Below are 4,668 nucleotides of genomic sequence, written 5' to 3' on the forward strand. Positions count from 1 at the left end.
AGACCTGTTAAAGACCTTAGTTTAAGAAGGACAAGGTCTCCCACTGCATCCAGGGCCATCTCTAGTTGTCCTGATCTGTGTCTGGCCACTGGATCCAAATGGCTCCAGAGGAGAAAGTGAGGCTGCTGACTTTGCACAGCCCTCCCTCACTGTAATCCAATTCACTTGCATGTCATGGCATCACCTCCCTGATGTCATGGTCCTCTTTGAGAACAAGGGATATACAACAAGAGTGTATTGACAGCCTTCACAGACAGCACCCCTATCTGGAGGAATCATACGTCTTTGGCTTGGGAAATATATGCTGAGTTAGAAAGCTAGGGCATGGAATATGCAGGGCAAGCAGTAGCATTTCATACTTGACACCCCTCCCAAACCTCAAGCTACAGGTTATTCTGGGTTCTTGGAGACATTTTTTCTTCCCTTTTTCTTTAGGCTTGCATAATTGTAGTTTGGTTTTTCCTAGGATAGAATACCACCAGTACTTTAAAAATAATTCCTTTTCTCTCCTGTCTTTCCCAAGTTCCTGGTGAGAGCTCTAAGTGTCTTATTGGGCTGTTCCCTTTGGGGTGAAGCTCTTATTCTTTCCCTTAGAATTACCATAGTTATGCCTGGAGGTTGAGGGTGCCTTTCTTCATCTCATTCCCAGACACCAGAAAGCTTTCCTTGGGCCTAAGTGACTGTTCTTGCCTCTGATTTTGCGGAAAAAACAAACAAACAACAAAACCCTTTCTTGTCCCTTGCCCAGGAGAGAGATGCCTGGCATAAAAAAGGAGAGACAGTTCTGGAATCCTAGAAAAACAGATCAGATTTCCTCCTTACTTTCCCATGTGTTTTGTATATTTTTGACATTTCTTCTGGGGGTAAAGTTATATCAAAAAAAAATACTCTATCTAGAAGCACATGTTTCTCTCTTCACTAGAACATTTATCTTTATCTGTACATACTCTTAGCTTTCCACCTACTGGGGAGCGGGGAGAAGTGGGGCAGAGAGTTGGGGGATGGAACAAAACTCTCTGGTATTTTCCATTCCATCTTACCCCAGCTCTACTCATCCTGGTCCCCAGTGGTCTTCCAGTATTCTGTGAGAAGCCTCCATCCCCTCCTCTGCAGAAATAATAAAGCAAAATTCTAGCTTTTGTGTTCGTGGACTTTCTCTCTCTCTCTCTCTCTCTCTCTCTCTCTCTCTCTCTCTCTCTCTCTCTCTCTGCCTCTCTCTCTCTCTCTCTCTCTGTCTCTCTCTCTCTCTCTCTCTCCCTCTCCCCCTCCCCCTGTCCCCCTCTCCCTCTCCCTCTCTCTCTCTCTCTCTCTCTCTCTCCTCCCTCTCCCTCCCTCTCTCCTCTTTCTCTCTCTCTCTCTCTCTCTCTCTCTCTCTCTCTCTCTCTCTCTCTCCCTCTCCCTCTCCCTTCCCCCCTCCCTTTCCGTCTCCCTCTCCTCTCCCTCTCTCTCCCTCTCCCTCCCTCTCCCTCTCTCTCCTCTCTCTCTCTCTCTCTCTCTCTCTCTCTCTCTCTTCTCTCTCTCCCTTTCCCTCTCCCTCTGCTTCTCTGTCTCTCTCCCTTTCTATCTCTCTCCTCCTCCTCTCTCTCCTTCTCCCTTCCCCTCTCCTTTTCCCTCTCCCTCTCCCTCTCCCTCTCTCTCCCTCTCCCTCTCCCTCTCTCTCCCTATCCCTCTCCCTCTCTCTCCCTCTCCCTCTCCCTCTCTGTCTCTCTCCCTTTCTATCTCTCTCCTCCTCCTCTCTCTCCCTCTCCCTCCCCCTCCCTTTCCCTCTCCCTTTTCCTCTCCCTCTCCCTCTCTCTCCCCCCCTCTGTCTCTCTCCCTTTCTATCTTTCTCCCCTTCCCCTCCTCTCTCTTCCTTTCCTTCTCCAGCTCTCCTGTTTGGTCCCCCATTCTTGGAATACTCTCCCTCTTCATCTCTGTTTCTTAACTTTGCTGATTTCCCTGAGACTCAGTTCCAGTCTCCACTCACTCCCCAAGAGCCCTTTCCCCATCCCCAGCCTATCCCCCTCCAGCTGCCAGAGCCTTCCCCTCTAGGATGACCCTCCACCTCCTCTGTATGCATCCCGTTTGAGCCTATTTCTTTAGGCTCACTAGATGTGAGCTTCTTGACTGCAGGATTCATTTTTGTCTTTCTTTATACCCTTGGCACTGAGCAGAGCCATTCCCATGCTTAATAAATTAATTATTAATAGCTTATTTATTAATAGCTTACCTAATTAATAGCTTAATTCAACTTAATATGCTCAATCATGTAGCACATAATAAACCCTTAATAAATGCTTGACTGACTGACAACAAGGTGGGTTGTTCCAGTCCTGTTGTGCCCAACAGACCCATGAGGGAACCAAGAAGGTTGGTGGTTTCTACTGGCTGCACAGCTAACGGATTCCAAAAGGGGAATTCAAGGCCTTTCTCCCGGCTCCAAGCGCACTCCCTTTGCAATTCACCAGCAGGAGGGCCGAAGGTGGCACCACGGTCGGAGGCCTCAGGCGCCAAGAGCGGCCACCTGGTGCTCACTGCTTCATCCGAGGTGCCACTCTCTGTCTGCACCCTCCAGATCCAGCTTGCTGGTGTCATCTATTGGCTTTTCTCCTGCTGACAGAACTCTCCCCAAAGAGCTCAGCCCCTTCGAGGGGAAAACCCAGGACTTCCCTGCCTTTCCTCCTTTCCCCCACAGGGATTTTTAAAGGGGGTTTGCTGCACAGTGAACGAGGGAAGGGTTGGATCCTAGCATGTGTGCTGAGAAGGCCTCACTTGGTGTCTTAGTACACAGATAAGTCCCAGGGAGCCACAGGAGGCTCTGAGAGGGTACAAGACTCATCCAGGGTCCTACAGCTAGTACATACCATCAGCAGGGCTTGAAATCAGATCTTCCAGACTGTAAGGTCCAAGCCCTGTCCACCAGGCCCCGAACTTCTCTGCAGAATCCTAAAGAGAGAAGCTACAAAGGTTAAAAGGAGGGTTACAAGATCTCAGGACCGTAAGATTTGGGTCTGGAGAGGACCTTAGAAATCATGGGACTTCCCACTCCCATTTTGGAATGAAGGAGCTGGGGTCTTAAGGTTTGCCTAAATCAAAGATGTGGTAAAATCACAGAGGTGGAATGGGAACTCAGGTGCGCAGAGGCCAAGTTCAGTCCACTTTGCCCCATCTTGTGTCTTCTGGACCAAAACAGAACGAGTGTGTTAGGATACGGTCTTTGCTTTCTTCAGTCTTTTGCTCTCTATTAAGTTTTTCAATGTTTCTTCTATGATGTAAGAGACCCTGAGAGGATGGTCAGTGAGGAAAAAAGGCCTTGGATTCGACCTCAAAGGACTTGACTTCAAAGCTTTGTTGTTGCCACTCTTTGTGAGACTTTTGGGTGAGTCCCTTATCCACTGTGGGCTTCAATTTTCTCAATTAAGTGGTTGAACTACATACCCTTTTCTTTTTCTTTTTCTTTTTCTTTTTTTCCAGAGGCAATAAGAGTTAAATGACTTGTCCAGGGTCACACTGCTAGTAAATGTCTGAGGCCATATTTGAAGTCAGGTCTTCTTCACTCCAGGGTGGGTGCTCTAGCCACTGTACATGCCTTCTAATGTCCCTTCAAGTTCTGTTTCTATGGTTCTATAGTTCTAGAAGGGCAGCTAGGCACCATAGTGCATAGAGTGCACAGCCAGCTCTTTGTGACCCCATTCGGGGTTTTCTTGGCAGAGACACTGGAATGGTTTGCCATTGCCTTCTCTAGCTCATTTTACAGAAGAGGAAACTGAGGCAAACAAGGTTAAGTGACTTGCCTAGCGTCACACAGCTAGTAAGTATCTGAGGCTAGATTTGAATTCTGGAAGAGGAGTCTTCCTGACTCCAAACCTGGTGCTCTGCGCACTATGGCTCCACTTAGCTGCCCACTAACTACCACGTAACTCTTATTTTTGATGCTAGTTCTGTAGTGCCTCTAACGTAAAACACAAAGGCATAAGTAAAATAAAAAAAAAATTTCTAACTCAAGAAAGCCCAAAGAACAGCAGGCTAGAGACAGGGACTGTTACTTCATTGGTCTAGGGAGCTCCTTTGTGAACAATTTCCCTTTATCATTCAGGTCAACCTCTCTGCAGTTTACAATCTTAGAGATCTGTGTAGCAATGAGAAGTGAAGGGACTTGCCCAGTGTCACTCGGCAGAGGCAGGATGTGCACCCAGGTCTTCCAGGCTTCAAGGTCAGCTGTCCTACCATGAGACCACAGTGCCTTTCTTCAGTCAGAAATCCTTCGGTTGAAGTCTTGCCTGTGCTACTTCCTTGACCCTTGCCAAGAAGAGACTCTCTGAACATCATTTTATTCATCTCTAAAATGGAGGCCTTGGATGGATTTCCCTCCTAGGTCATTATGTATGTCCTCAGGAAGGTCAAGAGACTGTTGGGCACTGACCATTCCAGGTGTGATCTCTAGAACTATCTCCTTGGGCTCACTTTCTCAGGACTGGGATGTTATTGCTGTCCTTATCTACCCACTGGGCACTGGGGAAGCTTACTTATAAACTTGTAACCTTTGTTTCCCCTCAATGGCCTACAGGAAGTGAGGTCAGAGCAGGAGGAAAAAGGAGAAAGGAAACACCAAGAGCCAAGTTTGGGGAAACCTGCTCAAGGATGTTATTGTCCAAATCTCGACCCTGCAAGGAGGAGTCGAGGACAAAC

The 4,668-nt window shown here is 47.8% G+C and overlaps 1 long non-coding RNA gene across 1 annotated transcript; it reads right to left on the reverse strand.

Annotated features, from left to right (window-relative positions):
* Window positions 1-618: 618 nt before the first annotated feature.
* Window positions 619-3,531, reverse strand: LOC110213111 (uncharacterized). Its single transcript, XR_002325883.2, has 3 exons — window positions 3,418-3,531; window positions 2,844-2,925; window positions 619-1,107 (listed from the first exon to the last, which is right to left on the reverse strand). It is a non-coding gene; the product is annotated as an uncharacterized LOC110213111 (long non-coding RNA).
* Window positions 3,532-4,668: the final 1,137 nt, after the last annotated feature.

The sequence above is a fragment of the Phascolarctos cinereus genome, unplaced genomic scaffold (assembly GCF_003287225.1).
Source record: "Phascolarctos cinereus isolate Bilbo 61053 unplaced genomic scaffold, phaCin_HiC Scaffold_1;HRSCAF=81, whole genome shotgun sequence".
Taxonomy (NCBI): Eukaryota; Metazoa; Chordata; class Mammalia; order Diprotodontia; family Phascolarctidae; genus Phascolarctos; species Phascolarctos cinereus.